This window comes from Ammospiza caudacuta, chromosome 13 (genome assembly GCF_027887145.1).
Source record: "Ammospiza caudacuta isolate bAmmCau1 chromosome 13, bAmmCau1.pri, whole genome shotgun sequence".
Taxonomy (NCBI): domain Eukaryota; kingdom Metazoa; phylum Chordata; class Aves; order Passeriformes; family Passerellidae; genus Ammospiza; species Ammospiza caudacuta.
The window spans coordinates 589,480-614,635 of record NC_080605.1 but is presented as its reverse complement, the minus strand read 5'-3'; positions in this window follow the sequence as shown (position 1 = coordinate 614,635).

Below are 25,156 nucleotides of genomic sequence, written 5' to 3'. Positions count from 1 at the left end.
CTGCAGCTGCGAAAGGCATCCCAAGGAGAGCGCAAAAGTGACGCAACTTGGCTGCCACCACTGATATTTCCATGAGACCATCCCGAATCATAGGCTGATTTTCCTTCATAGGGTTAAGGTTTGAGTTACGCCTAGGGTAAGGGTTCTATTAACCAGAAAGCCCTGAGTTCCAAGAACACAGCAGCTGTGAAGGACTACCCAAGAAGAGCGCAAAAGTACCACAACATGCCTGCCTCCACAGCTTTTTCCTTGGGGACATGCCTAATTCCTGGCTGATTTGCCTTTCTCGTCTTAGGGTTGGGGTTCGGCCTAGGGCTAGGATTTTTAAAATCAGGAAGCCCTGAGTTTCAGGCACACTGCAGCTGTGAAAGGCATCCAAAAGGGAGTGCAAAAGTGCCACAACATGGCTGCTTTCACGGCTTTTTCCTTGGCAAGAAGCCTAACACCAGGCTGATTTACCTTCCCAGGGTTACTGTTAGGCTTAGGCCTAGGGCTAGGATTTTTAAAACTAGGAAGCCCTGGGCTCCAGGCACACTGCAGCTGTTCAAGGCATCCCAAGGGGATTACAAAAGTGCAACAACATGGCAGCTTTCACAGATATTTCCTTGGCACCATCCCTATACTTAGGCTGATTTATCTGCCTAGGGTTAGGGTTAGGGTTGACCCTAGGGCTTGGATTTTAAACCAGGAAGCCCTGAGTTCCAGGCTTACTTCATCTGCCAAAGGCATCCCAAAGGGAGTGCAGAAGTGCCACAACATGGCTGCTTTCACGGCTTTTTCCTTGGCAAGAAGCCTAACACCAGGCTGATTTACCTTCCCAGGGTTACTGTTAGGCTTAGGCCTAGGGCTAGGATTTTTAAAACTAGGAAGCCCTGGGCTCCAGGCACACTGCAGCTGTTCAAGGCATCCCAAGGGGAGTACAAAAGTGCAACAACATGGCAGTTTTCACAGCTTTTTCCTTGGCACCATCCCTATACCTAGGCTGATTTATCTGCCTAGGGTTATGGTTAGGGTTCAGCCTAGGGCTTGGATTTCTTTAACCAGGAAGCCCTGAGTTCCAGGCTTACTTCATCTGCCAAAGGCATCCCAAAGGGAGTGCAGAAGTGCCACAACATGGCTGCTTTTACGGCTTTTTCCTTGGCAAGAAGCCTAACACCAGGCTGATTTACCTTCCCAGGGTTACTGTTAGGCTTAGGCCTAGGGCTAGGATTTTTAAAACTAGGAAGCCCTTAGCTCCAGGCACACTGCAGCTTTTCAAGGCATCCCAAGCGAAGTACAAAAGTGCAACAACATGGCAGCTTTCACAGCTTTTTCCTTGGCACCATCCCTATACCTAGGCTGATTTATCTGCCTAGGGTTAGGGTTAGGGTTCAGCCTAGGGCTTGGATTTCTTTAACCAGGAAGCCCTGAGTTCCAGGCTTACTTCATCTGCCAAAGGCATCCCAAAGGGAGTGCAGAAGTGCCACAACATGGCTGCTTTCACGGCTTTTCCCTTAGGAAGAACCCTAATACCCGGCTGATTTACCTTCCTAGGGTTACTGTTAGGCTTAGGCCTAGGACTTTTAAAACCAGGAAGCCCTGGGCTCCAGGCACACTGCAGCTGCGAAAGGCATCCCAAGGGGAGCGCAAAAGTGACGCAACTTGGCTGCCACCACTGATATTTCCATGAGACCATCCCGAACCATAGGCTGATTTTCCTTCCTAGGGTTAAGGTTTGAGTTACGCCTAGGGTAAGGGCTCTATTAACCAGAAAGCCCTGAGTTCCAAGAACACAGCAGCTGCGAACAATTAGCCAAGAAGAGCGCAAAAGTACCACAACATGCCTGCCTCCACAGCTTTTTCCTTGGGGACATGCCTAATTCCTGGCTGATTTGCCTTTCTCGTCTTAGGGTTGGGGTTCGGCCTAGGGCTAGGATTTTTAAAATCAGGAAGCCCTGAGTTCCAGGCACACTGGAGCTGTGAAAGGCATCCAAAAGGGAGTGCAAAAGTGCCACAACATGGCTGCTTTCACGGCTTTTTCCTTGGCAAGAAGCCTAACACCAGGCTGATTTACCTTCCCAGGGTTACTGTTAGGCTTAGGCCTAGGGCTAGGATTTTTGAAACTAGGAAGCCCTGGGCTCCAGGCACACTGCAGCTGTGCAAGGCATCCCAAGGGGAGTACAAAAGTGCAACAACATGGCAGCTTTCACAGCTTTTTCCTTGGCACCATCCCTATACCTAGGCTGATTTATCTGCCTAGGGTTAGGGTTAGCGTTCAGCCTAGGGCTTGGATTTCTTTAACCAGGAAGCCCTGAGTTCCAGGCTTACTTCATCTGCCAAAGGCATCCCAAAGGCAGTGCAGAAGTGCCACAACATGGCTGCTTTCACGGCTTTTTCCTTGGCAAGAAGCCTAACACCAGGCTGATTTACCTTCCCAGGGTTACTGTTAGGCTTAGGCCTAAAGCTAGGATTTTTAAAACTAGGAAGCCCTGGGCTCCAGGCACACTGCAGCTGTTCAAGGCATCCCAAGGGGAGTACAAAAGTGCAACAACATGGCAGTTTTCACAGCTTTTTCCTTGGCACCATCCCTATACCTAGGCTGATTTATCTGCCTAGGGTTAGGGTTAGGCTTCAGCCTAGGGCTTGGATTTCTTTAACCAGGAAGCCCTGAGTTCCAGGCTTACTTCATCTGCCAAAGGCATCCCAAAGGGAGTGCAGAAGTGCCACAACATTGCTGCTTTCACGGCTTTTCCCTTAGGAAGAACCCTAATACCCGGCTGATTTACCTTCCTAGGGTTACTGTTAGGCTTAGGCCTAGGACTTTTAAAACCAGGAAGCCCTGGGCTCCAGGCACACTGCAGCTGCGAAAGGCATCCCAAGGAGAGCGCAAAAGTCACGCAACTTGGCTGCCACCACTGATATTTCCATGAGACCATCCCGAATCATAGGCTGATTTTCCTTCATAGGGTTAAGGTTTGAGTTACGCCTAGGGTAAGGGTTCTATTAACCAGAAAGCCCTGAGTTCCAAGAACACAGCAGCTGTGAAGGACTACCCAAGAAGAGCGCAAAAGTACCACAACATGCCTGCCTCCACAGCTTTTTCCTTGGGGACATGCCTAATTCCTGGCTGATTTGCCTTTCTCGTCTTAGGGTTGGGGTTCGGCCTAGGGCTAGGATTTTTAAAATCAGGAAGCCCTGAGTTCCAGGCACACTGGAGCTGTGAAAGGCATCCAAAAGGGAGTGCAAAAGTGCCACAACATGGCTGCTTTCACGGCTTTTTCCTTGGCAAGAAGCCTAACACCAGGCTGATTTACCTTCCCAGGGTTACTGTTAGGCTTAGGCCTAGGGCTAGGATTTTTAAAACTAGGAAGCCCTGGGCTCCAGGCACACTGCAGCTGTTCAAGGCATCCCAAGGGGATTACAAAAGTGCAACAACATGGCAGCTTTCACAGATATTTCCTTGGCACCATCCCTATACTTAGGCTGATTTATCTGCCTAGGGTTAGGGTTAGGGTTGACCCTAGGGCTTGGATTTTAAACCAGGAAGCCCTGAGTTCCAGGCTTACTTCATCTGCCAAAGGCATCCCAAAGGGAGTGCAGAAGTGCCACAACATGGCTGCTTTCACGGCTTTTTCCTTGGCAAGAAGCCTAACACCAGGCTGATTTACCTTCCCAGGGTTACTGTTAGGCTTAGGCCTAGGGCTAGGATTTTTAAAACTAGGAAGCCCTTAGCTCCAGGCACACTGCAGCTGTTCAAGGCATCCCAAGGGGAGTACAAAAGTGCAACAACATGGCAGCTTTCACAGCTTTTTCCTTGGCACCATCCCTATACCTAGGCTGATTTATCTGCCTAGGGTTATGGTTAGGGTTCAGCCTAGGGCTTGGATTTCTTTAACCAGGAAGCCCTGAGTTCCAGGCTTACTTCATCTGCCAAAGGCATCCCAAAGTGAGCGCAGAAGTGCCACAACATGGCTGCTTTTACGGCTTTTTCCTTGGCAAGAAGCCTAACACCAGGCTGATTTACCTTCCCAGGGTTACTGTTAGGCTTAGGCCTAGGGCTAGGATTTTTAAAACTAGGAAGCCCTTAGCTCCAGGCACACTGCAGCTTTTCAAGGCATCCCAAGCGAAGTACAAAAGTGCAACAACATGGCAGCTTTCACAGCTTTTTCCTTGGCACCATCCCTATACCTAGGCTGATTTATCTGCCTAGGGTTAGGGTTAGGCTTCAGCCTAGGGCTTGGATTTCTTTAACCAGGAAGCCCTGAGTTCCAGGCTTACTTCATCTGCCAAAGGCATCCCAAAGGGAGTGCAGAAGTGCCACAACATGGCTGCTTTCACGGCTTTTCCCTTAGGAAGAACCCTAATACCCGGCTGATTTACCTTCCTAGGGTTACTGTTAGGCTTAGGCCTAGGACTTTTAAAACCAGGAAGCCCTGGGCTCCAGGCACACTGCAGCTGCGAAAGGCATCCCAAGGGGAGCGCAAAAGTGACGCAACTTGGCTGCCACCACTGATATTTCCATGAGACCATCCCGAACCATAGGCTGATTTTCCTTCCTAGGGTTAAGGTTTGAGTTACGCCTAGGGTAAGGGCTCTATTAACCAGAAAGCCCTGAGTTCCAAGAACACAGCAGCTGCGAACAATTAGCCAAGAAGAGCGCAAAAGTACCACAACATGCCTGCCTCCACAGCTTTTTCCTTGGGGACATGCCTAATTCCTGGCTGATTTGCCTTTCTCGTCTTAGGGTTGGGGTTCGGCCTAGGGCTAGGATTTTTAAAATCAGGAAGCCCTGAGTTCCAGGCACACTGGAGCTGTGAAAGGCATCCAAAAGGGAGTGCAAAAGTGCCACAACATGGCTGCTTTCACGGCTTTTTCCTTGGCAAGAAGCCTAACACCAGGCTGATTTACCTTCCCAGGGTTACTGTTAGGCTTAGGCCTAGGGCTAGGATTATTAAAACTAGGAAGCCCTTAGCTCCAGGCACACTGCAGCTGTTCAAGGCATCCCAAGGGGAGTACAAAAGTGCAACAACATGGCAGCTTTCACAGCTTTTTCCTTGGCACCATCCCTATACCTAGGCTGATTTATCTGCCTAGGGTTAGGGTTAGGGTTCAGCCTAGGGCTTGGATTTCTTTAACCAGGAAGCCCTGAGTTCCAGGCTTACTTCATCTGCCAAAGGCATCCCAAAGGGAGTGCAGAAGTGCCACAACATGGCTGCTTTCACGGCTTTTCCCTTAGGAAGAACCCTAATACCCGGCTGATTTACCTTCCTAGGGTTACTGTTAGGCTTAGGCGTAGGACTTTTAAAACCAGGAAGCCCTGGGCTCCAGGCACACTGCAGCTGCGAAAGGCATCCCAAGGAGAGCGCAAAAGTGACGCAACTTGGCTGCCACCACTGATATTTCCATGAGACCATCCCGAACCATAGGCTGATTTTCCTTCCTAGGGTTAAGGTTTGAGTTACGCCTAGGGTAAGGGTTCTATTAACCAGAAAGCCCTGAGTTCCAAGAACACAGCAGCTGTGAAGGACTACCCAAGAAGAGCGCAAAAGTACCACAACATGCCTGCCTCCACAGCTTTTTCCTTGGGGGCATGCCTAATTCCTGGCTGATTTGCCTTTCTCATCTTAGGGTTGGGGTTCGGCCTAGGGCTAGGATTTTTAAAATCAGGAAGCCCTGAGTTCCAGGCACACTGGAGCTGTGAAAGGCATCCAAAAGGGAGTGCAAAAGTGCCACAACATGGCTGCTTTCACGGCTTTTTCCTTGGCAAGAAGCCTAACACCAGGCTGATTTACCTTCCCAGGGTTACTGTTAGGCTTAGGCCTAGGGCTAGGATTTTTAAAACTAGGAAGCCCTGGGCTCCAGGCACACTGCAGCTGCTCAAGGCATCCCAAGGGGAGTACAAAAGTGCAACAACATGGCAGCTTTCACAGATATTTCCTTGGCACCATCCCTATACTTAGGCTGATTTATCTGCCTAGGGTTAGGGTTAGGGTTGACCCTAGGGCTTGGATTTTTAACCAGGAAGCCCTGAGTTCCAGGCTTACTTCATCTGCCAAAGTCATCCCAAAGGGAGTGCAGAAGTGCCACAACATGGCTGCTTTCACGGCTTTTTCCTTGGCAAGAAGCCTAACACCAGGCTGATTTACCTTCCCAGGGTTACTGTTAGGCTTAGGCCTAAAGCTAGGATTTTTAAAACTAGGAAGCCCTTAGCTCCAGGCACACTGCAGCTGTTCAAGGCATCCCAAGGGGAGTACAAAAGTGCAACAACATGGCAGCTTTCACAGCTTTTTCCTTGGCACCATCCCTATACCTAGGCTGATTTATCTGCCTAGGGTTAGGGTTAGGCTTCAGCCTAGGGCTTGGATTTCTTTAACCAGGAAGCCCTGAGTTCCAGGCTTACTTCATCTGCCAAAGGCATCCCAAAGGGAGTGCAGAAGTGCCACAACATGGCTGCTTTCACGGCTTTTCCCTTAGGAAGAACCCTAATACCCGGCTGATTTACCTTCCTAGGGTTACTGTTAGGCTTAGGCCTAGGACTTTTAAAACCAGGAAGCCCTGGGCTCCAGGCACACTGCAGCTGCGAAAGGCATCCCAAGGGGAGCGCAAAAGTGACGCAACTTGGCTGCCACCACTGATATTTCCATGAGACCATCCCGAACCATAGGCTGATTTTCCTTCCTAGGGTTAAGGTTTGAGTTACGCCTAGGGTAAGGGCTCTATTAACCAGAAAGCCCTGAGTTCCAAGAACACAGCAGCTGCGAACAATTAGCCAAGAAGAGCGCAAAAGTACCACAACATGCCTGCCTCCACAGCTTTTTCCTTGGGGACATGCCTAATTCCTGGCTGATTTGCCTTTCTCGTCTTAGGGTTGGGGTTCGGCCTAGGGCTAGGATTTTTAAAATCAGGAAGCCCTGAGTTCCAGGCACACTGCAGCTGTGAAAGGCATCCAAAAGGGAGTGCAAAAGTGCCACAACATGGCTGCTTTCACGGATTTTTCCTTGGCAAGAAGCCTAACACCAGGCTGATTTACCTTCCCAGGGTTACTGTTAGGCTTAGGCCTAGGGCTAGGATTTTTAAAACTAGGAAGCCCTGGGCTCCAGGCACACTGCAGCTGTTCAAGGCATCCCAAGGGGAGTACAAAAGTGCAACAACATGGCAGCTTTCACAGCTTTTCCTTGGCACCATCCCTATACCTAGGCTGATTTATCTGCCTAGGGTTAGGGTTAGGCTTCAGCCTAGGGCTTGGATTTCTTTAACCAGGAAGCCCTGAGTTCCAGGCTTACTTCATCTGCCAAAGGCATCCCAAAGGGAGTGCAGAAGTTCCACAACATGGCTGCTTTCACGGCTTTTCCCTTAGGAAGAACCCTAATACCCGGCTGATTTACCTTCCTAGGGTTACTGTTAGGCTTAGGCGTAGGACTTTTAAAACCAGGAAGCCCTGGGCTCCAGGCACACTGCAGCTGCGAAAGGCATCCCAAGGGGAGCGCAAAAGTGACGCAACTTGGCTGCCACCACTGATATTTCCATGAGACCAATCCGAAACATAAGCTGATTTTCCTTCCTAGGGTTAAGGTTTGAGTTACGCCTAGGGTAAGGGCTCTATTAACCAGAAAGCCCTGAGTTCCAAGAACACAGCAGCTGCGAAGAACTAGCCAAGAAGAGCGCAAAAGTAGCACAACATGCCTGCCTCCACAGCTTTTTCGTTGGGGACATGCCTAAATCCTGGCTGATTTGCCTTTCACGTCTTAGGGTTGGGGTTCGGCCTAGGGCTAGGATTTTTAAAATCAGGAAGCCCTGAGTTTCAGGCACACTGGAGCTGTGAAAGGCATCCAAAAGGGAGTGCAAAAGTGCCACAACATGGCTGCTTTCACGGCTTTTTCCTTGGCAAGAAGCCTAACACCAGGCTGATTTACCTTCCCAGGGTTACTGTTAGGCTTAGGCCTAGGGCTAGGATTTTTGAAACTAGGAAGCCCTGGGCTCCAGGCACACTGCAGCTGTGCAAGGCATCCCAAGGGGAGTACAAAAGTCCAACAACATGGCAGCTTTCACAGCTTTTTCCTTGGCACCATGTCTATACCTAGGCTGATTTATCTGCCTAGGGTTAGGGTTAGCGTTCAGCCTAGGGCTTGGATTTCTTTAACCAGGAAGCCCTGAGTTCCAGGCTTACTTCATCTGCCAAAGGCATCCCAAAGGCAGTGCAGAAGTGCCACAACATGGCTGCTTTCACGGCTTTTTCCTTGGCAAGAAGCCTAACACCAGGCTGATTTACCTTCCCAGGGTTACTGTTAGGCTTAGGCCTAAAGCTAGGATTTTTAAAACTAGGAAGCCCTGGGCTCCAGGCACACTGCAGCTGTTCAAGGCATCCCAAGGGGAGTACAAAAGTGCAACAACATGGCAGTTTTCACAGCTTTTTCCTTGGCACCATCCCTATACCTAGGCTGATTTATCTGCCTAGGGTTAGGGTTAGGGTTCAGCCTAGGGCTTGGATTTCTTTAACCAGGAAGCCCTGAGTTCCAGGCTTACTTCATCTGCCAAAGGCATCCCAAAGGGAGTGCAGAAGTGCCACAACATTGCTGCTTTCACGGCTTTTCCCTTAGGAAGAACCCTAATACCCGGCTGATTTACCTTCCTAGGGTTACTGTTAGGCTTAGGCCTAGGACTTTTAAAACCAGGAAGCCCTGGGCTCCAGGCACACTGCAGCTGCGAAAGGCATCCCAAGGGGAGCGCAAAAGTGACGCAACTTGGCTGCCACCACTGATATTTCCATGAGACCATCCCGAATCATAGGCTGATTTTCCTTCATAGGGTTAAGGTTTGAGTTACGCCTAGGGTAAGGGTTCTATTAACCAGAAAGCCCTGAGTTCCAAGAACACAGCAGCTGTGAAGGACTACCCAAGAAGAGCGCAAAAGTACCACAACATGCCTGCCTCCACAGCTTTTTCCTTGGGGACATGCCTAATTCCTGGCTGATTTGCCTTTCTCGTCTTAGGGTTGGGGTTCGGCCTAGGGCTAGGATTTTTAAAATCAGGAAGCCCTGAGTTCCAGGCACACTGGAGCTGTGAAAGGCATCCAAAAGGGAGTGCAAAAGTGCCACAACATGGCTGCTTTCACGGCTTTTTCCTTGGCAAGAAGCCTAACACCAGGCTGATTTACCTTCCCAGGGTTACTGTTAGGCTTAGGCCTAGGGCTAGGATTTTTAAAACTAGGAAGCCCTGGGCTCCAGGCACACTGCAGCTGTTCAAGGCATCCCAAGGGGATTACAAAAGTGCAACAACATGGCAGCTTTCACAGATATTTCCTTGGCACCATCCCTATACTTAGGCTGATTTATCTGCCTAGGGTTAGGGTTAGGGTTGACCCTAGGGCTTGGATTTTAAACCAGGAAGCCCTGAGTTCCAGGCTTACTTCATCTGCCAAAGGCATCCCAAAGGGAGTGCAGAAGTGCCACAACATGGCTGCTTTCACGGCTTTTTCCTTGGCAAGAAGCCTAACACCAGGCTGATTTACCTTCCCAGGGTTACTGTTAGGCTTAGGCCTAGGGCTAGGATTTTTAAAACTAGGAAGCCCTTAGCTCCAGGCACACTGCAGCTGTTCAAGGCATCCCAAGGGGAGTACAAAAGTGCAACAACATGGCAGCTTTCACAGCTTTTTCCTTGGCACCATCCCTATACCTAGGCTGATTTATCTGCCTAGGGTTATGGTTAGGGTTCAGCCTAGGGCTTGGATTTCTTTAACCAGGAAGCCCTGAGTTCCAGGCTTACTTCATCTGCCAAAGGCATCCCAAAGTGAGCGCAGAAGTGCCACAACATGGCTGCTTTTACGGCTTTTTCCTTGGCAAGAAGCCTAACACCAGGCTGATTTACCTTCCCAGGGTTACTGTTAGGCTTAGGCCTAGGGCTAGGATTTTTAAAACTAGGAAGCCCTTAGCTCCAGGCACACTGCAGCTTTTCAAGGCATCCCAAGCGAAGTACAAAAGTGCAACAACATGGCAGCTTTCACAGCTTTTTCCTTGGCACCATCCCTATACCTAGGCTGATTTATCTGCCTAGGGTTAGGGTTAGGCTTCAGCCTAGGGCTTGGATTTCTTTAACCAGGAAGCCCTGAGTTCCAGGCTTACTTCATCTGCCAAAGGCATCCCAAAGGGAGTGCAGAAGTGCCACAACATGGCTGCTTTCACGGCTTTTCCCTTAGGAAGAACCCTAATACCCGGCTGATTTACCTTCCTAGGGTTACTGTTAGGCTTAGGCCTAGGACTTTTAAAACCAGGAAGCCCTGGGCTCCAGGCACACTGCAGCTGCGAAAGGCATCCCAAGGGGAGCGCAAAAGTGACGCAACTTGGCTGCCACCACTGATATTTCCATGAGACCATCCCGAACCATAGGCTGATTTTCCTTCCTAGGGTTAAGGTTTGAGTTACGCCTAGGGTAAGGGCTCTATTAACCAGAAAGCCCTGAGTTCCAAGAACACAGCAGCTGCGAACAATTAGCCAAGAAGAGCGCAAAAGTACCACAACATGCCTGCCTCCACAGCTTTTTCCTTGGGGACATGCCTAATTCCTGGCTGATTTGCCTTTCTCGTCTTAGGGTTGGGGTTCGGCCTAGGGCTAGGATTTTTAAAATCAGGAAGCCCTGAGTTCCAGGCACACTGGAGCTGTGAAAGGCATCCAAAAGGGAGTGCAAAAGTGCCACAACATGGCTGCTTTCACGGCTTTTTCCTTGGCAAGAAGCCTAACACCAGGCTGATTTACCTTCCCAGGGTTACTGTTAGGCTTAGGCCTAGGGCTAGGATTATTAAAACTAGGAAGCCCTTAGCTCCAGGCACACTGCAGCTGTTCAAGGCATCCCAAGGGGAGTACAAAAGTGCAACAACATGGCAGCTTTCACAGCTTTTTCCTTGGCACCATCCCTATACCTAGGCTGATTTATCTGCCTAGGGTTATGGTTAGGGTTCAGCCTAGGGCTTGGATTTCTTTAACCAGGAAGCCCTGAGTTCCAGGCTTACTTCATCTGCCAAAGGCATCCCAAAGGGAGTGCAGAAGTGCCACAACATGGCTGCTTTCACGGCTTTTCCCTTAGGAAGAACCCTAATACCCGGCTGATTTACCTTCCTAGGGTTACTGTTAGGCTTAGGCCTAGGACTTTTAAAACCAGGAAGCCCTGGGCTCCAGGCACACTGCAGCTGCGAAAGGCATCCCAAGGAGAGCGCAAAAGTGACGCAACTTGGCTGCCACCACTGATATTTCCATGAGACCATCCCGAATCATAGGCTGATTTTCCTTCCTAGGGTTAAGGTTTGAGTTACGCCTAGGGTAAGGGTTCTATTAACCAGAAAGCCCTGAGTTCCAAGAACACAGCAGCTGTGAAGGACTACCCAAGAAGAGCGCAAAAGTACCACAACATGCCTGCCTCCACAGCTTTTTCCTTGGGGGCATGCCTAATTCCTGGCTGATTTGCCTTTCTCATCTTAGGGTTGGGGTTCGGCCTAGGGCTAGGATTTTTAAAATCAGGAAGCCCTGAGTTCCAGGCACACTGGAGCTGTGAAAGGCATCCAAAAGGGAGTGCAAAAGTGCCACAACATGGCTGCTTTCACGGCTTTTTCCTTGGCAAGAAGCCTAACACCAGGCTGATTTACCTTCCCAGGGTTACTGTTAGGCTTAGGCCTAGGGCTAGGATTTTTAAAACTAGGAAGCCCTGGGCTCCAGGCACACTGCAGCTGCTCAAGGCATCCCAAGGGGAGTACAAAAGTGCAACAACATGGCAGCTTTCACAGATATTTCCTTGGCACCATCCCTATACTTAGGCTGATTTATCTGCCTAGGGTTAGGGTTAGGGTTGACCCTAGGGCTTGGATTTTTAACCAGGAAGCCCTGAGTTCCAGGCTTACTTCATCTGCCAAAGTCATCCCAAAGGGAGTGCAGAAGTGCCACAACATGGCTGCTTTCACGGCTTTTTCCTTGGCAAGAAGCCTAACACCAGGCTGATTTACCTTCCCAGGGTTACTGTTAGGCTTAGGCCTAAAGCTAGGATTTTTAAAACTAGGAAGCCCTTAGCTCCAGGCACACTGCAGCTGTTCAAGGCATCCCAAGGGGAGTACAAAAGTGCAACAACATGGCAGCTTTCACAGCTTTTTCCTTGGCACCATCCCTATACCTAGGCTGATTTATCTGCCTAGGGTTAGGGTTAGGCTTCAGCCTAGGGCTTGGATTTCTTTAACCAGGAAGCCCTGAGTTCCAGGCTTACTTCATCTGCCAAAGGCATCCCAAAGGGAGTGCAGAAGTGCCACAACATGGCTGCTTTCACGGCTTTTCCCTTAGGAAGAACCCTAATACCCGGCTGATTTACCTTCCTAGGGTTACTGTTAGGCTTAGGCCTAGGACTTTTAAAACCAGGAAGCCCTGGGCTCCAGGCACACTGCAGCTGCGAAAGGCATCCCAAGGGGAGCGCAAAAGTGACGCAACTTGGCTGCCACCACTGATATTTCCATGAGACCATCCCGAACCATAGGCTGATTTTCCTTCCTAGGGTTAAGGTTTGAGTTACGCCTAGGGTAAGGGCTCTATTAACCAGAAAGCCCTGAGTTCCAAGAACACAGCAGCTGCGAAGAACTAGCCAAGAAGAGCGCAAAAGTAGCACAACATGCCTGCCTCCACAGCTTTTTCGTTGGGGACATGCCTAAATCCTGGCTGATTTGCCTTTCACGTCTTAGGGTTGGGGTTCGGCCTAGGGCTAGGATTTTTAAAATCAGGAAGCCCTGAGTTTCAGGCACACTGGAGCTGTGAAAGGCATCCAAAAGGGAGTGCAAAAGTGCCACAACATGGCTGCTTTCACGGCTTTTTCCTTGGCAAGAAGCCTAACACCAGGCTGATTTACCTTCCCAGGGTTACTGTTAGGCTTAGGCCTAGGGCTAGGATTTTTGAAACTAGGAAGCCCTGGGCTCCAGGCACACTGCAGCTGTGCAAGGCATCCCAAGGGGAGTACAAAAGTCCAACAACATGGCAGCTTTCACAGCTTTTTCCTTGGCACCATGTCTATACCTAGGCTGATTTATCTGCCTAGCGTTAGGGTTAGCGTTCAGCCTAGGGCTTGGATTTCTTTAACCAGGAAGCCCTGAGTTCCAGGCTTACTTCATCTGCCAAAGGCATCCCAAAGGCAGTGCAGAAGTGCCACAACATGGCTGCTTTCACGGCTTTTTCCTTGGCAAGAAGCCTAACACCAGGCTGATTTACCTTCCCAGGGTTACTGTTAGGCTTAGGCCTAGGGCTAGGATTTTTAAAACTAGGAAGCCCTTAGCTCCAGGCACACTGCAGCTGTTCAAGGCATCCCAAGGGGAGTACAAAAGTGCAAAAACATGGCAGTTTTCACAGCTTTTTCCTTGGCACCATCCCTATACCTAGGCTGATTTATCTGCCTAGGGTTAGGGTTAGGCTACAGCCTAGGGCTTGGATTTCTTTAACCAGGAAGCCCTGAGTTCCAGGCTTACTTCATCTGCCAAAGGCATCCCAAAGGCAGTGCAGAAGTGCCACAACATGGCTGCTTTCACGGCTTTTTCCTTGGCAAGAAGCCTAACACCAGGCTGATTTACCTTCCCAGGGTTACTGTTAGGCTTAGGCCTAAAGCTAGGATTTTTAAAACTAGGAAGCCCTGGGCTCCAGGCACACTGCAGCTGTTCAAGGCATCCCAAGGGGAGTACAAAAGTGCAACAACATGGCAGTTTTCACAGCTTTTTCCTTGGCACCATCCCTATACCTAGGCTGATTTATCTGCCTAGGGTTAGGGTTAGGGTTCAGCCTAGGGCTTGGATTTCTTTAACCAGGAAGCCCTGAGTTCCAGGCTTACTTCATCTGCCAAAGGCATCCCAAAGGGAGTGCAGAAGTGCCACAACATTGCTGCTTTCACGGCTTTTCCCTTAGGAAGAACCCTAATACCCGGCTGATTTACCTTTCTAGGGTTACTGTTAGGCTTAGGCCTAGGACTTTTAAAACCAGGAAGCCCTGGGCTCCAGGCACACTGCAGCTGCGAAAGGCATCCCAAGGAGAGCGCAAAAGTGACGCAACTTGGCTGCCACCACTGATATTTCCATGAGACCATCCCGAATCATAGGCTGATTTTCCTTCATAGGGTTAAGGTTTGAGTTACGCCTAGGGTAAGGGTTCTATTAACCAGAAAGCCCTGAGTTCCAAGAACACAGCAGCTGTGAAGGACTACCCAAGAAGAGCGCAAAAGTACCACAACATGCCTGCCTCCACAGCTTTTCCCTTGGGGACATGCCTAATTCCTGGCTGATTTGCCTTTCTCGTCTTAGGGTTGGGGTTCGGCCTAGGGCTAGGATTTTTAAAATCAGGAAGCCCTGAGTTCCAGGCACACTGGAGCTGTGAAAGGCATCCAAAAGGGAGTGCAAAAGTGCCACAACATGGCTGCTTTCACGGCTTTTTCCTTGGCAAGAAGCCTAACACCAGGCTGATTTACCTTCCCAGGGTTACTGTTAGGCTTAGGCCTAGGGCTAGGATTTTTAAAACTAGGAAGCCCTGGGCTCCAGGCACACTGCAGCTGTTCAAGGCATCCCAAGGGGATTACAAAAGTGCAACAACATGGCAGCTTTCACAGATATTTCCTTGGCACCATCCCTATACTTAGGCTGATTTATCTGCCTAGGGTTAGGGTTAGGGTTGACCCTAGGGCTTGGATTTTAAACCAGGAAGCCCTGAGTTCCAGGCTTACTTCATCTGCCAAAGGCATCCCAAAGGGAGTGCAGAAGTGCCACAACATGGCTGCTTTCACGGCTTTTTCCTTGGCAAGAAGCCTAACACCAGGCTGATTTACCTTCCCAGGGTTACTGTTAGGCTTAGGCCTAGGGCTAGGATTTTTAAAACTAGGAAGCCCTTAGCTCCAGGCACACTGCAGCTGTTCAAGGCATCCCAAGGGGAGTACAAAAGTGCAACAACATGGCAGCTTTCACAGCTTTTTCCTTGGCACCATCCCTATACCTAGGCTGATTTATCTGCCTAGGGTTATGGTTAGGGTTCAGCCTAGGGCTTGGATTTCTTTAACCAGGAAGCCCTGAGTTCCAGGCTTACTTCATCTGCCAAAGGCATCCCAAAGTGAGCGCAGAAGTGCCACAACATGGCTGCTTTTACGGCTTTTTCCTTGGCAAGAAGCCTAACACCAGGCTGATTTACCTTCCCAGGGTTACTGTTAGGCTTAGGCCTAGGGCTAGGATTTTTAAAACTAGGAAGCCCTTAGCTCCAGGCACACTGCAGCTTTTCAAGGCATCCCAAGCGAAGTACAAAAGTGCAACAACATGGCAGCTTTCACAGCTTTTTCCTTGGCACCATCCCTATACCTAGGCTGATTTATCTGCCTAGGGTTAGGGTTAGGCTTCAGCCTAGGGCTTGGATTTCTTTAACCAGGAAGCCCTGAGTTCCAGGCTTACTTCATCTGCCAAAGGCATCCCAAAGGGAGTGCAGAAGTGCCACAACATGGCTGCTTTCACGGCTTTTCCCTTAGGAAGAACCCTAATACCCGGCTGATTTACCTTCCTAGGGTTACTGTTAGGCTTAGGCCTAGGACTTTTAAAACCAGGAAGCCCTGGGCTCCAGGCACACTGCAGCTGCGAAAGGCATCCCAAGGGGAGCGCAAAAGTGACGCAACTTGGCTGCCACCACTGATATTTCCATGAGACCATCCCGAACCATAGGCTGATTTTCCTTCCTAGGGTTAAGGTTTGAGTTACGCCTAGGGTAAGGGCTCTATTAACCAGAAAGCCCTGAGTTCCAAGAACACAGCAGCTGCGAACAATTAGCCAAGAAGAGCGCAAAAGTACCACAACATGCCTGCCTCCACAGCTTTTTCCTTGGGGACATGCCTAATTCCTGGCTGATTTGCCTTTCTCGTCTTAGGGTTGGGGTTCGGCCTAGGGCTAGGATTTTTAAAATCAGGAAGCCCTGAGTTCCAGGCACACTGGAGCTGTGAAAGGCATCCAAAAGGGAGTGCAAAAGTGCCACAACATGGCTGCTTTCACGGCTTTTTCCTTGGCAAGAAGCCTAACACCAGGCTGATTTACCTTCCCAGGGTTACTGTTAGGCTTAGGCCTAGGGCTAGGATTATTAAAACTAGGAAGCCCTTAGCTCCAGGCACACTGCAGCTGTTCAAGGCATCCCAAGGGGAGTACAAAAGTGCAACAACATGGCAGCTTTCACAGCTTTTTCCTTGGCACCATCCCTATACCTAGGCTGATTTATCTGCCTAGGGTTATGGTTAGGGTTCAGCCTAGGGCTTGGATTTCTTTAACCAGGAAGCCCTGAGTTCCAGGCTTACTTCATCTGCCAAAGGCATCCCAAAGGGAGTGCAGAAGTGCCACAACATGGCTGCTTTCACGGCTTTTCCCTTAGGAAGAACCCTAATACCCGGCTGATTTACCTTCCTAGGGTTACTGTTAGGCTTAGGCCTAGGACTTTTAAAACCAGGAAGCCCTGGGCTCCAGGCACACTGCAGCTGCGAAAGGCATCCCAAGGAGAGCGCAAAAGTGACGCAACTTGGCTGCCACCACTGATATTTCCATGAGACCATCCCGAATCATAGGCTGATTTTCCTTCCTAGGGTTAAGGTTTGAGTTACGCCTAGGGTAAGGGTTCTATTAACCAGAAAGCCCTGAGTTCCAAGAACACAGCATCTGTGAAGGACTACCCAAGAAGAGCGCAAAAGTACCACAACATGCCTGCCTCCACAGCTTTTTCCTTGGGGGCATGCCTAATTCCTGGCTGATTTGCCTTTCTCATCTTAGGGTTGGGGTTCGGCCTAGGGCTAGGATTTTTAAAATCAGGAAGCCCTGAGTTCCAGGCACACTGGAGCTGTGAAAGGCATCCAAAAGGGAGTGCAAAAGTGCCACAACATGGCTGCTTTCACGGCTTTTTCCTTGGCAAGAAGCCTAACACCAGGCTGATTTACCTTCCCAGGGTTACTGTTAGGCTTAGGCCTAGGGCTAGGATTTTTAAAACTAGGAAGCCCTGGGCTCCAGGCACACTGCAGCTGCTCAAGGCATCCCAAGGGGAGTACAAAAGTGCAACAACATGGCAGCTTTCACAGATATTTCCTTGGCACCATCCCTATACTTAGGCTGATTTATCTGCCTAGGGTTAGGGTTAGGGTTGACCCTAGGGCTTGGATTTTTAACCAGGAAGCCCTGAGTTCCAGGCTTACTTCATCTGCCAAAGTCATCCCAAAGGGAGTGCAGAAGTGCCACAACATGGCTGCTTTCACGGCTTTTTCCTTGGCAAGAAGCCTAACACCAGGCTGATTTACCTTCCCAGGGTTACTGTTAGGCTTAGGCCTAAAGCTAGGATTTTTAAAACTAGGAAGCCCTTAGCTCCAGGCACACTGCAGCTGTTCAAGGCATCCCAAGGGGAGTACAAAAGTGCAACAACATGGCAGCTTTCACAGCTTTTTCCTTGGCACCATCCCTATACCTAGGCTGATTTATCTGCCTAGGGTTAGGGTTAGGCTTCAGCCTAGGGCTTGGATTTCTTTAACCAGGAAGCCCTGAGTTCCAGGCTTACTTCATCTGCCAAAGGCATCCCAAAGGGAGTGCAGAAGTGCCACAACATGGCTGCTTTCACGGCTTTTCCCTTAGGAAGAACCCTAATACCCGGCTGATTTACCTTCCTAGGGTTACTGTTAGGCTTAGGCCTAGGACTTTTAAAACCAGGAAGCCCTGGGCTCCAGGCACACTGCAGCTGCGAAAGGCATCCCAAGGGGAGCGCAAAAGTGACGCAACTTGGCTGCCACCACTGATATTTCCATGAGACCATCCCGAACCATAGGCTGATTTTCCTTCCTAGGGTTAAGGTTTGAGTTACGCCTAGGGTAAGGGCTCTATTAACCAGAAAGCCCTGAGTTCCAAGAACACAGCAGCTGCGAACAATTAGCCAAGAAGAGCGCAAAAGTACCACAACATGCCTGCCTCCACAGCTTTTTCCTTGGGGACATGCCTAATTCCTGGCTGATTTGCCTTTCTCGTCTTAGGGTTGGGGTTCGGCCTAGGGCTAGGATTTTTAAAATCAGGAAGCCCTGAGTTCCAGGCACACTGCAGCTGTGAAAGGCATCCAAAAGGGAGTGCAAAAGTGCCACAACATGGCTGCTTTCACGGATTTTTCCTTGGCAAGAAGCCTAACACCAGGCTGATTTACCTTCCCAGGGTTACTGTTAGGCTTAGGCCTAGGGCTAGGATTTTTAAAACTAGGAAGCCCTGGGCTCCAGGCACACTGCAGCTGTTCAAGGCATCCCAAGGGGAGTACAAAAGTGCAACAACATGGCAGCTTTCACAGCTTTTCCTTGGCACCATCCCTATACCTAGGCTGATTTATCTGCCTAGGGTTAGGGTTAGGCTTCAGCCTAGGGCTTGGATTTCTTTAACCAGGAAGCCCTGAGTTCCAGGCTTACTTCATCTGCCAAAGGCATCCCAAAGGGAGTGCAGAAGTTCCACAACATGGCTGCTTTCACGGCTTTTCCCTTAGGAAGAACCCTAATACCCGGCTGATTTACCTTCCTAGGGTTACTGTTAGGCTTAGGCGTAGGACTTTTAAAACCAGGAAGCCCTGGGCTCCAGGCACACTGCAGCTGCGAAAGGCATCCCAAGGGGAGCGCAAAAGTGACGCAACTTGGCTGCCACCACTGATATTTCCATGAGACCAATCCGAAACATAAGCTGATTTTCCTTCCTAGGGTTAAGGTTTGAGTTACGCCTAGGGTAAGGGCTCTATTAACCAGAAAGCCCTGAGTTCCAAGAACACAGCAGCTGCGAAGAACTAGCCAAGAAGAGCGCAAAAGTAGCACAACATGCCTGCCTCCACAGCTTTTTCGTTGGGGACATGCCTAAATCCTGGCTGATTTGCCTTTCACGTCTTAGGGTTGGGGTTCGGCCTAGGGCTAGGATTTTTAAAATCAGGAAGCCCTGAGTTTCAGGCACACTGGAGCTGTGAAAGGCATCCAAAAGGGAGTGCAAAAGTGCCACAACATGGCTGCTTTCACGGCTTTTTCCTTGGCAAGAAGCCTAACACCAGGCTGATTTACCTTCCCAGGGTTACTGTTAGGCTTAGGCCTAGGGCTAGGATTTTTGAAACTAGGAAGCCCTGGGCTCCAGGCACACTGCAGCTGTGCAAGGCATCCCAAGGGGAGTACAAAAGTCCAACAACATGGCAGCTTTCACAGCTTTTTCCTTGGCACCATGTCTATACCTAGGCTGATTTATCTGCCTAGCGTTAGGGTTAGCGTTCAGCCTAGGGCTTGGATTTCTTTAACCAGGAAGCCCTGAGTTCCAGGCTTACTTCATCTGCCAAAGGCATCCCAAAGGCAGTGCAGAAGTGCCACAACATGGCTGCTTTCACGGCTTTTTCCTTGGCAAGAAGCCTAACACCAGGCTGATTTACCTTCCCAGGGTTACTGTTAGGCTTAGGCCTAGGGCTAGGATTTTTAAAACTAGGAAGCCCTTAGCTCCAGGCACACTGCAGCTGTTCAAGGCATCCCAAGGGGAGTACAAAAGTGCAAAAACATGGCAGTTTTCACAGCTTTTTCCTTGGCACCATCCCTATACCTAGGCTGATTTATCTGCCTAGGGTTAGGGTTAGGCTACAGCCTAGGGCTTGGATTTCTTTAACCAGGAAGCCCTGAGTTCCAGGCTTACTTCATCTGCCAAAGGCATCCCAAAGGCAGCGAAGAAGTGCCACAACATGGCTGCTTTCACGGCTTTTTCCTTGGCAAGAAGCCTAACACCAGGCTGATTTACCTTCCCAGGGTTACTGTTAGGCTTAGGCCTAGGATTTTTAAAACTAGGAAGCCCTTAGCTCCAGGCACACTGCAGCTGTTCAAGGCATCCCAAGGGGAGTACAAAAGTGCAACAACATGGCAGCTTTCACAGCTTTTTCCTTGGCACCATCCCTATACCTAGGCTGATTTATCTGCCTAGGGTTAGGGTTAGGGTTCAGCCTAGGGCTTGGATTTTTTTAACCAGGAAGCCCTGAGTTCCAGGCTTACTTCATCTGCCAAAGGCATCCCAAAGGGAGTGCAGAAGTGCCACAACATGGCTGCTTTCACGGCTTTTCCCTTAGGAAGAACCCTAATACCCGGCTGATTTACCTTCCTAGGGTTACTGTTAGGCTTAGGCGTAGGACTTTTAAAACCAGGAAGCCCTGGGCTCCAGGCACACTGCAGGTGCGAAAGGCATCCCAAGGAGAGCGCAAAAGTGACGCAACTTGGCTGCCACCACTGATGTTTCCATGAGACCATCCCGAATCATAGGCTGATTTTCCTTCATAGGGTTAAGGTTTGAGTTACGCCTAAGGTAAGGGTTCTATTAACCAGAAAGCCCTGAGTTCCAAGAACACAGCAGCTGTGAAGGACTACCCAAGAAGAGCGCAAAAGTACCACAACATGCCTGCCTCCACAGCTTTTTCCTTGTGGACATGCCTAATTCCTGGCTGATTTGCCTTTCTCGTCTTAGGGTTGGGGTTCGGCCTAGGGCTAGGATTTTTAAAATCAGGAAGCCCTGAGTTCCAGGCACAGTGGAGCTGTGAAAGGCATCCAAAAGGGAGTGCAAAAGTGCCACAACATGGCTGCTTTCACGGCTTTTTCCTTGGCAAGAAGCCTAACACCAGGCTGATTTACCTTCCCAGGGTTACTGTTAGGCTTAGGCCTAGGGCTAGGATTATTAAAACTAGGAAGCCCTTAGCTCCAGGCACACTGCAGCTGTTCAAGGCATCCCAAGGGGAGTACAAAAGTGCAACAACATGGCAGCTTTCACAGCTTTTTCCTTGGCACCATCCCTATACCTAGGCTGATTTATCTGCCTAGGGTTATGGTTAGGGTTCAGCCTAGGGCTTGGATTTCTTTAACCAGGAAGCCCTGAGTTCCAGGCTTACTTCATCTGCCAAAGGCATCCCAAAGGGAGTGCAGAAGTGCCACAACATGGCTGCTTTCACGGCTTTTCCCTTAGGAAGAACCCTAATACCCGGCTGATTTACCTTCCTAGGGTTACTGTTAGGCTTAGGCCTAGGACTTTTAAAACCAGGAAGCCCTGGGCTCCAGGCACACTGCAGCTGCGAAAGGCATCCCAAGGAGAGCGCAAAAGTGACGCAACTTGGCTGCCACCACTGATATTTCTATGAGACCATCCCGAATCATAGGCTGATTTTCCTTCCTAGGGTTAAGGTTTGAGTTACGCCTAGGGTAAGGGTTCTATTAACCAGAAAGCCCTGAGTTCCAAGAACACAGCAGCTGTGAAGGACTACCCAAGAAGAGCGCAAAAGTACCACAACATGCCTGCCTCCACAGCTTTTTCCTTGGGGACATGCCTAATTCCTGGCTGATTTGCCTTTCTCATCTTAGGGTTGGGGTTCGGCCTAGGGCTAGGATTTTTAAAATCAGGAAGCCCTGAGTTCCAGGCACACTGGAGCTGTGAAAGGCATCCAAAAGGGAGTGCAAAAGTGCCACAACATGGCTGCTTTCACGGCTTTTTCCTTGGCAAGAAGCCTAACACCAGGCTGATTTACCTTCCCAGGGTTACTGTTAGGCTTAGGCCTAGGGCTAGGATTTTTAAAACTAGGAAGCCCTGGGCTCCAGGCACACTGCAGCTGCTCAAGGCATCCCAAGGGGAGTACAAAAGTGCAACAACATGGCAGCTTTCACAGATATTTCCTTGGCACCATCCCTATACTTAGGCTGATTTATCTGCCTAGGGTTAGGGTTAGGGTTGATCCTAGGGCTTGGATTTTTAACCAGGAAGCCCTGAGTTCCAGGCTTACTTCATCTGCCAAAGGCATCCCAAAGAGAGTGCAGAAGTGCCACAACATGGCTGCTTTCACGGCTTTTTCCTTGGCAAGAAGCCTAACACCAGGCTGATTTACCTTCCCAGGGTTACTGTTAGGCTTAGGCCTAGGGCTAGGATTTTTAAAACTAGGAAGCCCTTAGCTCCAGGCACACTGCAGCTGTTCAAGGCATCCCAAGGGGAGTACAAAAGTGCAACAACATGGCAGCTTTCACAGCTTTTCCTTGGCACCATCCCTATACCTAGGCTGATTTATCTGCCTAGGGTTAGGGTTAGGCTTCAGCCTAGGGCTTGGATTTCTTTAACCAGGAAGCCCTGAGTTCCAGGCTGACTTCATCTGCCAAAGGCATCCCAAAGTGAGCGCAGAAGTGCCACAACATGGCTGCTTTCACGGCTTTTCCCTTAGGAAGAACCCTAATACCCGGCTGATTTACCTTCCTAGGGTTACTGTTAGGCTTAGGCCTAGGACTTTTAAAACCAGGAAGCCCTGGGCTCCAGGCACACTGCAGCTGCGAAAGGCATCCCAAGGAGAGCGCAAAAGTGACGCAACTTGGCTGCCACCACTGATGTTTCCATGAGACCATCCCGAACCATAGGCTGATTTTCCTTCCTAGGGTTAAGGTTTGAGTTACGCCTAGGTTAAGGGGTCTGTTAACCAGAAAGCCCTGAGTTCCAAGAACACAGCAGCTGTGAAGGACTACCCAAGAAGAGCGCAAAAGTACCACAACATGCCTGCCTCCACAGCTTTTTCCTTGGGGACATGCCTAATTCCTGGCTGATTTGCCTTTCTCGTCTTAGGGTTGGGGTTCGGCCTAGGGCTAGGATTTTTAAAATCAGGAAGCCCTGAGTTCCAGGCACACTGGAGCTGTGAAAGGCATCCAAAAGGGAGTGCAAAAGTGCCACAACATGGCTGCTTTCACGGCTTTTTCCTTGGCAAGAAGCCTAACACCAGGCCGATTTACCTTCCCAGGGTTACTGTTAGGCTTAGGCCTAGGGCTAGGATTATTAAAACTAGGAAGCCCTTAGATCCAGGCACACTGCAGCTGTTCAAGGCATCCCAAGGGGAGTACAAAAGTCCAACAACATGGCAGCTTTCACAGATATTTCCTTGGCACCATCCCTATACTTAGGCTGATTTATCTGCCTAGGGTTAGGGTTAGGCTTCAGCCTAGGGCTTGGATTTCTTTAACCAGGAAGCCCTGAGTTCCAGGCTTACTTCATCTGCCAAAGGCATCCCAAAGGGAGTGCAGAAGTGCCACAACATGGCTGCTTTCACGGCTTTTCCCTTAGGAAGAACCCTAATACCCGGCTGATTTACCTTCCTAGGGTTACTGTTAGGCTTAGGCCTAGGACTTTTAAAACCAGGAAGCCCTGGGCTCCAGGCACACTGCAGCTGCGAAAGGCATCCCAAGGAGAGCGCAAAAGTGACGCAACTTGGCTGCCACCACTGATATTTCCATGAGACCATCCCGAATCATAGGCTGATTTTCCTTCCTAGGGTTAAGGTTTGAGTTACGCCTAGGGTAAGGGTTCTATTAACCAGAAAGCCCTGAGTTCCAAAAACACAGCAGCTGCGAAGGACTAGCCAAGAAGAGCGCAAAAGTAGCACAACATGCCTGCCTCCACAGCTTTTTCCTTGGGGGCATGCCTAATTCCTGGCTGATTTGCCTTTCTCATCTTAGGGTTGGGGTTCGGCCTAGGGCTAGGATTTTTAAAATCAGGAAGCCCTGAGTTCCAGGCACACTGGAGCTGTGAAAGGCATCCAAAAGGGAGTGCAAAAGTGCCACAACATGGCTGCTTTCACGGATTTTTCCTTGGCAAGAAGCCTAACACCAGGCTGATTTACCTTCCCAGGGTTACTGTTAGGCTTAGGCCTAGGGCTAGGATTTTTAAAACTAGGAAGCCCTGGGCTCCAGGCACACTGCAGCTGTTCAAGGCATCCCAAGGGGAGTACAAAAGTGCAACAACATGGCAGCTTTCACAGCTTTTCCTTGGCACCATCCCTATACCTAGGCTGATTTATCTGCCTAGGGTTAGGGTTAGGCTTCAGCCTAGGGCTTGGATTTCTTTAACCAGGAAGCCCTGAGTTCCAGGCTTACTTCATCTGCCAAAGGCATCCCAAAGGGAGTGCAGAAGTTCCACAACATGGCTGCTTTCACGGCTTTTCCCTTAGGAAGAACCCTAATACCCGGCTGATTTACCTTCCTAGGGTTACTGTTAGGCTTAGGCGTAGGACTTTTAAAACCAGGAAGCCCTGGGCTCCAGGCACACTGCAGCTGCGAAAGGCATCCCAAGGGGAGCGCAAAAGTGACGCAACTTGGCTGCCACCACTGATATTTCCATGAGACCAATCCGAAACATAAGCTGATTTTCCTTCCTAGGGTTAAGGTTTGAGTTACGCCTAGGGTAAGGGCTCTATTAACCAGAAAGCCCTGAGTTCCAAGAACACAGCAGCTGCGAAGAACTAGCCAAGAAGAGCGCAAAAGTAGCACAACATGCCTGCCTCCACAGCTTTTTCGTTGGGGACATGCCTAAATCCTGGCTGATTTGCCTTTCACGTCTTAGGGTTGGGGTTCGGCCTAGGGCTAGGATTTTTAAAATCAGGAAGCCCTGAGTTTCAGGCACACTGGAGCTGTGAAAGGCATCCAAAAGGGAGTGCAAAAGTGCCACAACATGGCTGCTTTCACGGCTTTTTCCTTGGCAAGAAGCCTAACACCAGGCTGATTTACCTTCCCAGGGTTACTGTTAGGCTTAGGCCTAGGGCTAGGATTTTTGAAACTAGGAAGCCCTGGGCTCCAGGCACACTGCAGCTGTGCAAGGCATCCCAAGGGGAGTACAAAAGTCCAACAACATGGCAGCTTTCACAGCTTTTTCCTTGGCACCATGTCTATACCTAGGCTGATTTATCTGCCTAGCGTTAGGGTTAGCGTTCAGCCTAGGGCTTGGATTTCTTTAACCAGGAAGCCCTGAGTTCCAGGCTTACTTCATCTGCCAAAGGCATCCCAAAGGCAGTGCAGAAGTGCCACAACATGGCTGCTTTCACGGCTTTTTCCTTGGCAAGAAGCCTAACACCAGGCTGATTTACCTTCCCAGGGTTACTGTTAGGCTTAGGCCTAGGGCTAGGATTTTTAAAACTAGGAAGCCCTTAGCTCCAGGCACACTGCAGCTGTTCAAGGCATCCCAAGGGGAGTACAAAAGTGCAAAAACATGGCAGTTTTCACAGCTTTTTCCTTGGCACCATCCCTATACCTAGGCTGATTTATCTGCCTAGGGTTAGGGTTAGGCTACAGCCTAGGGCTTGGATTTCTTTAACCAGGAAGCCCTGAGTTCCAGGCTTACTTCATCTGCCAAAGGCATCCCAAAG